Genomic DNA, 12450 nt, shown 5'->3' with positions numbered 1-12450 from the left:
TTGCTTGAGATCGTCAAATTCTCTCTTCTTGATTTTTATGATGCTCCTGGGGATATGTGCCCCACGAAAGCCTTCCTTGAATTCTTCCCAGGTGATGTTGTGTTCACTGGGATGCATGTGTAAGAAGTTCTCCCACCATGCTGCAGCTGCTCCAGTAAGGTAGTGTGGTGCATAAAGCACCTTCATTATCTGAGCACTGAGCAATAATCAGCTTCCTCTTGATATCACGAAGCCAGTCATCGGCTTCCAGCGGCCTATGAGTGTGAGCAAAAGTTGAAGGGCGAGTCTTCTGTAACTCAGATAACTTGGAATGTGGTTGATAGGGTTCACGGTGGTTTCCCATATTGATGACGTGATTCATCATCACTTGGTGCTGTTGCTGGCTTTGTTCGAAGAGACGACATACTTGTGACAAGGCTGCTTTGCTGTCTTGTTGACTGGACTGTCCCTGAGTGAAGTTGTTGCTAGTCTGTGTCCCATAAACTTCTTCTGGCTGATTGGGCATGGAGCGAGTCCACGGGCGAGACATTTTTCCAGTCTGGGGTATTATTTTGCAAAACCCATGAGAAGAACTGTGTGGCACAAGGAAAATCTTGCAAAGGCAACAATTTAAAAGACCTCAAGGTTTTCAAGAAAACATAAACAATTTTGCACGGAGAAGAACTGCTTAGCATATATCTTACACGCGAAAAGCAAACACACGATACAACACTCAGGATGTGCGTACACAATCCTGACATGTTATTTAGACTAGCATACTCCTCCGGAAAGCAGCGAACACACTAATACAAACTAGCGTACAGATAAAACACATCATACAAGCAGACAAAACGCGCGGCTACTCGGCGCTCTCAGTCGGAGATGGTGACGATGTCCTTCCCCTTGCCGAGGGCAAGACTCAGCGGTGCAGGAGATTCAACCTCCACCTCCTCTCTAGCTGGCTCCTGGCGCGTAACACTGCACTGCGGTGATGGCGCGGGGGTGACAGGTGGTAGTGCGGGTGCGGCAGGCGGTTCAGCTCTGACTGGAGTAGGAGCGATGACTCTGTCGAACTCCTCAGTTGTAGGCAGACGGCGAGCAGTGGCCAAAACGGCAGGTGCATAAGAGGCTGAAGACGAGACGAATGTCAGAGGCGGTGCTGTGAGGAGAAGCTCCTTCCTGCTGGCAGGACCGCCCCAGACTAAGTCCATGCGGGCAGCCACAAGATCGTCCACGAGGTTGTCGAAAGACTCCTCCAGAGCCTTGAGATACTCCACAACCATCTCGATGGCTTCATCTCGTTCTCCCCGATGGCAGGCGAATGCATAGTGACAAGTATATGGCACATGGCATGGGAGGTAGCGGTAGCGGCGAGTCTTCATCATAGGAAGGATGTCCCGAAGACGAGCTATCGCCTCACGGGCAGCCATCTGCATGGCATACCTCTCTGTAGGCATGGCCCTTCCCACAAAATGGAAGTGGTGAGATGCAGAACGTCCTCCCTTGAATTGCACCACGGCTTGGTGCATAGACACGTCGTCGCTGAGCTTGTGCTGATAAAGTGTGAACTCCGGACGAGTCGCTGGCCCGATCGCGAGCTTGGTGATGGAGATGAGGAGTTTGACAAACCCCTCGGGCACGTTCGTGAACACTCGAGTCTCACAGTTGCTGCCAGCCATCTACAAAAGTAGGAAAAAATTCTGAGTAGTCATGTCATAAATTTATGATGACCAACAGAAAATAGCTACAATTGCAAAATGCTGAAAAAGCACAAAAGACGCGAATAACTGATTAGCGATCGCACCTAGTGGCTTCCTACAGTCAGCCTGGCTCTGATACCAAGCTTGTCACGACCGGTTTTTCAATAAAATATTTATTGAGAGACCAATCCCTTTTACGGACCAGTAAAGAAGAATTCCTTCTCACTGGTAGACAATATCTTGGTCACAGAAGAAAAATTACCAGGAGTACTGAATATAATACAAGGTTGAGCGGAGACTGCTCAACAATTTATTACATGAACGCCGATAAAACATAACGGCGGATAGGGTGGCATGACTACTAACTCACGATAACAACGGTGGTGGAAATATCACCGCGAAGTGGGTGATATGACTCCTGAAAACTACAGCTCTTCGAGCGTCGGAGTGAGGCTCGAGGAGACTTATTGCGGGTGGTGGAAGCATATATAATACAAGTGACCAATATCCGGGATCACACAGGACTGACTGGGACTCCTCTAGGCGTCGGACGCACTATCAAACTCTTCATCCAAGAGACGCCTTCGTCAACATCTGGCCAAATCAACAAGCCAGGTGAGTACTATGAAAGTACTCGCAAGATAGTTCGGACATAAGATATAATAAATGTAAACATGAAGCATATGAACAGATTAACAAGTGCGTTCAGACATAGAGATAATAATGCATGGGAAAATAACAGAGAAGTCGGGCGGTAGTCCTCCCGAAATCCCAAAATAAATACTGGGTGCCAAACGAGGGTCTGAATGACTCCTCGAGAGGAAACTGCAAGAATAATAATGCCGCAGTCGGGCGTCAGGGCGACATCACATAAAGGGCTTATATCAAAAGTAAATAATCAATATGCCACAGTCGGACGTCTGGGTGACATCACATAAAGGGCTTATATTGGGAATAAAAGACAAACATGCCACAGTCGGACGTCTGAGCGACATCACATAAAGGGCTTCATAACTTAACATCTTATTAGCTCAAGAATTTAAATCATATCCAGAGAATAATCAGGCATGAGATAAACAACAGGGTTAGTCCATCCACAGGAGTAACGTTCAGCTAAGTCTACTACTCATGCTCACTTACTGGAAAGAAGAACAAACCATGAGGACTTGACATAGATATGGATACACTGATCACGATACTTGACCATGGATATGATGATTCGAAAGGATTTGACTCTGCAGAGTTTGTACTTTAACCACAGCCAACGGATTTCAGTAGTCACGGGGACTAGTTCCGTCTACGGTGTTTTGGAAGAAACACATCTAACCAGTACACACCCATTCAACATTCCGAAGCCAGGAATCACCCTCGGCAACATTCAAGAAAAACCTTGAGACGGGGAGGCTACAACCTCGCGTAGCATGGGATCAAAATTTCTATAAGCGCGCTCTAAGGGGTGCCCCCCTCTCAGTCCCAACCGGAAACACCCATGCCCCCTGACCGGATGACTGGCTTTAATCCAGGGCCATGGAACCATCATCCCGGCCCCTCTGTTTGGTGTGTACACGGAAAGAGGTTACCAACTTACTAAACCGCATTCTGGCAGAAAACATGTGGTAGCACGGAAGGGGGAAGAACGATAACGTGACTCTGTCCACGTTAACGTCGGAATTTAACTGATGACGTAAGGCTGGCATGCTACAACCGTACCACCTTACTGCCCTTCATGTCACCACATGACTAGGCCATCTCTCATCAGAGATCACCGTAACTTTGGAACACACGGGTAGTTGCCTCACATGCAACGAGGTGCTCACCGATACTCGTATGCCATGCACAACCTTTCACGCAATCATGCAAACACCTATCATATCAAAGGTTCAAACATGCTTGCCTGGTTCGGAGAAGTCGGAGTCTAGCTCGGCGAAGTTCGCGGCTCCGTCACCTCTTCCGGAACCTACGGTATAGCGAAAAAGCATACTAACGTGAAAACCAACGCGTGCATAAAAGTTGTTCCGAATTTTTTTTCAAATAAATCCCATAAAAAACTAGACAAAATTTTTAGACCTTCAGAAAAAGAATCACTCAAAAATCGCTTTTTATTAAAAAGTTATAAGGGTTTCTGTCCAGGGACTCATCTGTAATGAAACAGAAAAGTTCCAGGGGTTTAACTGAGAAAACAGAAAACGGTTCGAATAGAAACGCGCAAGCCCACAGAGAAAACGTACTCTGCCCGAAGTCGCCAACAGAAAACGGTTCACGGGGAAAGAAAGAGAGGCTGACGTGGGGGTCCACATGTCAGGTTTGAAAGACCTCGCCGGCGCCCGAAGGCTGCGGTGGTCGCCGGCGTCGAACCACGGCGAGTCAGGGAGATCGGAGTGTACCAAGAGTATCAGCGTGTCCTTCCGCGTCGGTGGGTGGTGGACTTTGTCTTCGGGGAGCACCATGTCGACGGCGACACTTTCTCCGGCGGACGGCGGCTCGGGCGATGGTGGGGAACTCCGGTGGTGTGCTGCAAACTTCGAATTGAAGCGCGGGTCAGAAGGAGGGATGCACTAGAGAGCTACTGGCAAGAGATGGGAGGCAGAGGTGCACGCACGGGAGCGAATCGAGCTGGATCCCGTGGCGGGTCACGGCGGCCGGAGTTGAGGAAGGAGACTTCCTCGGGGCTCTTCCAGTGGCTAGGCAGGGTCTTGGTGGAGTGTAGAGGTGGTGTGGGTACTAGCTGGAGCTCGGGGCCTCTATTTATAGGCGGCTCGAGGGGTGGCCGTGAACGGCGTTGCTCCGGCGAGCAATTACGGCGAGGCAGCGGCTTGGCAAGGAGTTTAGGTGGCCAGGCAGCATCAGTGAGCTGTACTGGTGCCGTTCCCCCGCTAATCCTGGTCGGTCTTGGCGTAATGGCGCCGGTCCACGGTGGGGTGGCCGCACGGGCACGACGGCGGCAGAGAGCGCGCTCCGCGCCCAGCGGTTCACGACGAGGGTGGCAGCGCGCACTGGGGAGTGGAAGACCACGCGGCGCTCTCCGGTGGCTTGGGCGGTGCTGGGTGGCGCCGTCTGCGCTGCGCCTCCCCCTGGCGGCCGCAAAGCCGCCGCTGGCGTCGGTCACGGGGCGGCGGACCTCCTCCAGCTCGTCGCCGACGCCCGCAAGCATCCAGGCGCTCGTGCGGTGCAGAGGACAAGGGGGAGGGGACAGGAAACACAGCGACGCTGGGCACTGGCGAGATCGACAACAGACACTGAAGAAAACGACAGTGATTCAGCCACTGTTAACTGAATTTGACTGAACCTGATATTGACAGTGCTCTGAAGGTGTTCGATGAAATGATTAGGTATGAAGAAATTTTTTCCTGGAGCTGGGGCTTGGTGAGGTGACCACTCAATGCACCCAGAGGCTGCCTGATTTTACTCAGAATTTTTGGAGAAGGATTTGAATGAATTTCATCAAATTTGGCAAATCTAGTCCAAACTTGCAGCAAGTATAGTTTGAAAATTTTGAACTGGAGACCAGTGGATCTTCATGGATCTTGGTTGAGGGTTCAAAGGACTAGGAAGGGAAAAAGGTTTGGGGGCGAAAATCAAAGCAGAAAGAGTAGTTCCTTTGTAAACCTCCAATGATCAAGATATAAGGTAGAAATTGTGTTGATAAGAAATAAGTGGAAAATAAAAACTATGGAGAGGTCCAACTTGCTGGATTTGAAGTAAATCATGATCCAAAGATAAGGAAAGGTTTATGAGAGTGGATTTGCACTAAGGTCATGGCAAGAGAGATTTGTTGAAAGTGGTAAAGGATTATTCCAAAAGCTATAGAGTATTTTCAAAGAAATTTTTCAAAAGACATTTTTCCCAAGTGAAAAGCATTTTGGCTTGAGTCCAAAATAAAAAGCAAGAACCTCCAAGACCAAAAACAAGTCTTGGGTGAATCCAAATAAAACTCTTGCCATAAAAAAATATTTTGAAAGGGAGGGTTCTTTTGAAGATTTTTTTTTTAAATCACGTCCCTCAAGTCAAGTAAATTTTTTGAAAAATCCAAATGAAATTTTGGGTGTCACAAGGACCGCCCCCAAGGCAACACCGGACTCCCCCCACTGCCTCCACCAAGAAGGAACGACGACCACCATCAGGACGAGGGGGCTAGGGGCTTCCAGGAGCCGCGCGCAATCGCCTGCATCTTGGGTGGTGCCCAGGCCCCAGCCTCTCAGCGCATCTTCAAACAGTTCGCTCGCGAGGTGAACGCGGTGCTCCCTAAGCTCGAAGCCACGCGCCCGCTCAAGTGGTCCCAATGCACCATCACTTTCAACTCGGCAGATCAGCTCAAGTGTGCGGCCACCGCCGGCGCCCTCCCGATGTTGTGTTCCCCAGTCATCAGCAATGTGCAGGTTACCAAGACCCTCATTGACGGCGGCGCAGGGCTCAACGTCCTGACCGTCGACACGTTCGACAACCTCCAAGTGTCGTATGAGCAGCTCCAGCCTACCAAGACCTTCTCAGGAGTGACCGACGGTTCCACCACGCCGGTAGGGCAGGTCCGCCTGCCTGTCACCTTCGGAGAGCGCAAGAACTACCGCACTGATCTCATCGACTTCGACGTCGCGCACATCCGCCTGCCGTACAACGCCATCCTCGGGTATCCGGCCCTAGCCAAGTTCATGGCGGTCACCCACCACGGCTACAACTTCCTCAAGATTCCGGGAAGCGGCGGAATCATCACGGTCCCATGTGACGAGAGAGATGCGGTGTGCTCCCTTGAGCGCGCCTTCCAAGCTGCAGCAATCAGCGACCCCGACAGCAGAAGTGAGGGCCCTCTGGAGACCATGCCCAAGAAGAAGCAGCTGCGCCGCGCAGGACCTCAGGAGGATGGCGACGCGGCAGGAGCCTCGTCAGGATCAGTGCCTGCCCCAGGGGCGCCTCCCTCCATCGCATAGGAAGGCGCGCCCAGCACCCTCCTCGGGCAGGGCTCGGGGGCTCTCTTCTGGAGGGCCTCAGATCTTGCCAACCTCATGAGGGAGGCGCATGGGCACCACTTGGAGGCGTGCTTCGCAGCACGTGTCCCTCTGGAGAGCACAGGGCAAGGAGTGCCCACCACTCAGGAGTTCATCACCAAGACCACTCAGGAACTGCAAGACGCAAGAGCCATGCGCGGCGACAGCCACTCACGAGGCGCAGCTCCCCATCCTGGCGAGGACGCTGGGCTGCGTGTCTGCATCGACGTCCACAGGCGCAACAGGGCCGCATCTTAGGAGCGCTTCTGGCCTTCACGTGTGGGCCGCTGCGAGGGCCCGCCACACAGCTACATTCGCATGCCCTTCGGTTTGCCGAGCGTGGCGTCAGCCTATTAGCGCATCATGCGACGTGTCCTGGCAGCTCAGGAGGCCAGGTACCACGCCGTCCTAGAGGAGATGGAGACAGTCTTAAGGGAACCTCCCGAGCCCCTAGAGCCTCCCAAGGCTCAAGGCCCCGGTGGCTCGTGAGGAGTCATCCCTTCGACGCACGCCTTCAGCTGCACCAACTTTGCTTCATCTACAGAACCAGGTGACATCTTCCAAGCTCGTTTAGCTGGGAGCGCCCCTCGGGCTGCATTAATTCCAGGCTGCGTGGGTCCGTCCCTGCAGCATGTATCCCTTTTGCTTATGTCTTTAGCTTACCTTGCTGGGGACGCCCCTCGGGCTGCATCATCCCCAAGCCGCTCAGGCCGGACCCAGTGGCATGTATCTTCCTGCATTTACCCAAGCTGATCTACTTTCCATGCTTAACCTGCCCACGGCTATCGCCTGCACGATCATCGCCTCCCACGGGGCCTTCTCACAGGCACGGCGCTGGTGCATGGGTCCGTCCCTACCACGTCGACAAATCTGAGCAGCCGAGCTCTGGCTCGCGGCATGCCCCGCACACGTCACCTCACCAGGCCCTCAGTGCCTTCACTTCATCCAGAGCAACCAGCGGCAGGCTGACAGCCGTAACGGCAAACCGTGTTTCTTCTTGTGCCTGTTCACAGGAACCTCATGGGGAGGATAACAGGCGGCACCGCGAGTCTCCTTTCCTCTCGTGCAATTCGCTTGCGCGTGAAAAGGGGGGCTCCTGAGCATCGCGACTCGGGAGCTCTTGCTGGCTCTCCAGCCCTCACCCCCTGGCCTTGACCACGGCATCACGACCTGGCATACCAGCGGCGGCTGAGCTCGCTCGAGGGCTGGGACCTGAGGACGTAGAGCACTAAGGAGAGCATGGAGGAAGAAAACTCGTATGGGCCGGCCTAACTCTGCCACACGAGTTGGCGCGCAGCCCTAGCGCACCATCAGGAATCGCCATGAAGTCAACAAGATAAGTCTCGCTCTCGGATCAACTAAATGTTGGGGCCTAACGGTCACTTATGCCTCGCCGCAACCCTGTTGTGACCACGTCGACTCCTTTTCTTGCCTCACCATGGCCGCTTGAGCGCTAAGGGGGACCTCCTGAGCATCGCGCCTCAGGGGCTCTTACTGGACCTCGGGCCGCACACCTCCTAGCCTTGACCACGGCACGCGACCTGGCATACTAGCGATGGCTGTAGCGTGCCTGGGGACCGGGACCCGTCAGCGTAGAGCAACAAGCTATCGCAAGGAAAGAAAAGAGGGACCGAGCATTAACGGGACATGCGTTCACCAAATTTTCATAACAGTGAAGATAAGCGCAAAAGACATTACAGACCCTTGCATGCCCCCACGGGGTACTTCATGACCCTTCGCAGGGAACAAAAGCTAAGCTAAGGGGATTCTATCTACACCCTCCCGTGGCGGACGCCATTATCAACAGTGGGCCATGGGAGGCCGGCGCCAACCCCATCCAGATCAGCGGCGGCAACGGCCGGACGCCGCGGCTCTGCTCCGAGCGTGGCGAGAGCTCAGGGGCACGTAGCTGTCATCGCTCGTCTCCGGAGTCTCATAGAGCTCAGGAGAGCTGCTAGACTCCCAAGGGCTGCTGGTGCTGGAGTAGCCGCGAGCAGAACGCATGTCGGCCTCGTGCTCCACTCCGGGGCAGCACTCCAGGCGGCGGCCCTCTGCATCGAAGACCTTGAAGAAGAGCGTGGAGACGCCATCGAACTCACGGTGGATCGCGAGGGCACCCCTCGCGCGGCAGACCCACGCGATCTCGCCCCAGCCACGAGTCATGAAGATCTTGCCGCCGGGGACCGCTTCGATCTCTGCTCCGGTCGCTGGAGCGCTGCAGTCGGCATGCTGCAACCAGAGCTCAAGAGGCCCCCTCGGAGGCATCACGTCAGAAAAGAACCGCGGGAAGCGGATCCAGGAGCTTGGAGGCATCGGCGCCCACAGCACCAACTCGCGCGAGGAGTCCGCGGCGTGGACTCCGGGGGCGACGGCACACGTCGCCGTGGCGCGGCGACCCTGGACGTGGCGTGGGCGGCGCTGCTCGTCGCTCCGTCCTCCCGAGCCCTCAGCTCGGGGGTACAAGGGTAGCGGATACCCTGGAGGAGGCCGCTCGCACAAAGGCCTCATCACGACCTGCATCGCCGCTTCATCACGGCGGTGGACCGTCCTCTTCTTCGGCGGAAGTGGCCCCGGATCATCGCGAGGGGCCTTTCCCTTCTCTTCGGCAGAAAACCTTCTGATGGGCGCCATTGTTGTTAGCAGTGGAGCAAGGAGGGAGAAGCAAGCATGCAAGGAGGAGATGGGCAACGGGGGCTCCGCCCCCTCCCCATTTATAGCGAGAGAAGGCCAACCGGCGCCTCCCACGATCGCAGGTAATGATGGTTTTCCTTGCATGTCCGAGGGACTTGTCAGGTCGTGCAGTTGCCGAGGCAGCGTGGGGAAGCGGAGATGCCCACTTCCAATCAAACGCCACGCGTCAACCGAGGCCGCAGGCTTTTGGAGCCCGCGGTGCTCTGTACTTGACCCTTGGCTTCGCCGCGAAGCCAAGCCCGAGCGCACCTTGGGCCCGGGGGCTACTATCGGCGTTCTGGGAACGGGGGTCCCCAGACTTGCCTGCCTGCGGCCCACGGCATGGCTAAGCCAGCAGGCCGTACGGCCCATCTTCATCAACAAGGCATCCAAGACCCTCGCGAGGCGGACGACGCAAGACCTCCTCAAGAGTGGCCTATTCAGGCAGGCTCGCGAGGAGTGGAGATATCAAGGCAGGGCAAACCTCGCGAGGCTCTCGTGACGTGAGCCATGACGATCGGCGCCAGGCAGGCGCCAGCGCGCGCAGCGTCCTTGTTTCCTCTTTGGTGCTAAGGAGGCCAGCGCAGGCGAAGAGTACCGAGGCATCAGGCAAAGGTTGCTATATTTGTGCAACGAGACCAAGACCAGGAGGACGGCAAGACGGAGGTCATCGTGGAGCCCAAGACGGCGTCACCACCGGAGCTTTTCGCAGGGGAAGACCGCTTTTGTCAGGATAGCTTGTACTAGTTGTCCCCCTTCAAATTTGCCCGCCGTTGTTGGCTCCCTTCCTGCTCAATATTTGGGAAGAGGACCAGGGCCCCTATAAATAGGTCTAGCCACCATAGTAGAGGGGAGATCGAGCAGTTGATCCAACTCTCACGCGCACAAGTCCGCAAGCACAAGAACACCTCAACCTCAGGAGGCTGTTCTTCCCTCTGTACTGTTCATCACCAGCCCAAGAGGCAATCCACCACCACCACACTGGAGTAGGGTATTACACCACAACGGTGTCCCAAACCAGTATAAATCTCGTGTCTCTCTGTGACTGCGAGTTCGTCGAGTTCGTCCGCGAGATCTTAGCGAGCTAGGGCGTAGATCGGTAGGAGGGAAAGATTCCGCGCGCACCCCAGTGTTCGAACCTTAAGGAAATGCCGGAACCCCGCATCCGACAAACGTGCTCTGGTGACCTAAGAGGTTCGGTAGTAATTTGATCTGATGTTTCATGATCATCATCATTAGCTTCCTCACTAATTGGTGTAGGCATCACGGCAACGGTTTTCTGTGAGGAGCTACTTTCCAATTCAAGAGAAGGTACAATTACCTCATCAAGTTCTACTTTCCTCCCACTCACTTCTTTCGAGAGAAACTCCTTATCTAGAAAGGATCCATTCTTAGCAACAAATATCTTGCCTTCGGATCTATGATAGAAGGTGTTCCCAACAGTTTCTTTTGGGTATCCTATGAAGACACACTTCTCCGATTTGGGTTCGAGCTTATCCGGCTGAAGCTTTTTCACATAAGCATTGCAAACCCAGACTTTAAGAAACGACAGCTTAGGTATCTTGCCAAACCATAGTTCATACGGTGTCGTCTCAACGGATTTAGATGGTGCCCTATTTAACATGAATGCAACTGTCTCTAATGCATAACCCCAAAACGATAGTGGTAAATCGGTTAGAGACATCATAGATCGCACCATATCTAATAAACTACGGTTACGACCTTCGGACACACCATTACGCTGTAGTGTTCCAGGTGGCGGGAGTTGTGAAGCTATTCCACATTGTTTTAAATGAAGACCAAACTCGTAACTCAAATATTCGCCTCCGCGATCAGATCGTAGAAACTTTATTTTCTTGTTACGATGATTTTCCACTTCACTCTGAAATTCTTTGAACTTTTCAAATGTTTCAGACTTGTGTTTTGTTAAGTAGATATACCCATATCTGCTCAAATCATATGTGAAGGTCAGAAAATAACGATACCCGCCACGAGCTTCAACACTCATCGGACCGCATACATCGGTATGTATTATTTCCAATAACTCAGTAGCTCGCTCCATTGTTCCGGAGAACGGAGTCTTAGTCATCTTGCCCATGAGGCATGGTTCGCAAGCATCAAATGATTCATAATCAAGTGATTCCAAAAGACCATCTGCATGGAGTTTCTTCATGCGCTTTACGCCAATATGACCTAAACGGACGTGCCACAAATATGTTGCACTATCATTATCAACTTTGTATCTTTTGGCATCAATATTATGAATATGTGTATCACCACGATCGAGATTCAACAAAAATAGACCACTCTTCAAGAGTGCATGACCATAAAGATATTACTCATATAAATAGAACAACCATTATTCTCTGATTTGAATGAATAACGGTCTCGCATCAAACAAGATCCAGATATAATGTTCATGCTCAACACTAGCACCAAATAACAATTATTCAGGTCTAAAACTAATCTCGAAGGTAGATGTAGAGGTAGCGTGCCGACGGCGATCACATCGACCTTGGAACCATTCCCGACGCGCATCGTCACCTCGTCCTTAGCCAATCTTCGTTTAATCCGTAGTCCCTGTTTCGAGTTGGAAATATGAGCAACAGAACCAGTATCAAATACCCAGGCTCTATTACGAGCATTAGTAAGGTACACATCAATAACATGTATATCGAATATACATTTGTTCACTTTTCCATCCTTCTTATCTGCCAAATACTTGGGGCAGTTCCGCTTCTAGTGTCCAGTCCCTTTGAAGTAGAAGCACTCAGCTTCAGGCTTAGGTCCATACTTGGGCTTCTTCCCGGGAGTGGCAACTTGCTTGCCATTCTTCTTGAAGTTCCCCTTCTTTCCCTTTCCCTTTTTCTTGAAACTAGTGGTCTTGTTAACCATCAACACTTGATGGTCTTTCTTGATTTCTACCTCCACAACTTTGAGCATAGCGAAGAGCTCAGGAATTGTCTTATCCATCCCTTGCATATTATAGTTCATCACGAAGTTCCAGTAACTTGGTGATAGTGACTAGAGAACTCTGTCAATCACTATCTTATCTGGAAGATTAACTCCCACTTGATTCAAGCGATTGTAGTACTCAGACATTCTGAGCACATGCTCACTGA

The sequence above is a fragment of the Triticum aestivum genome, chromosome 6D, assembly GCF_018294505.1.
Source record: "Triticum aestivum cultivar Chinese Spring chromosome 6D, IWGSC CS RefSeq v2.1, whole genome shotgun sequence".
Lineage (NCBI taxonomy): Eukaryota > Viridiplantae > Streptophyta > Magnoliopsida > Poales > Poaceae > Triticum > Triticum aestivum.
Note: the sequence above shows the minus strand (reverse complement) of the source record.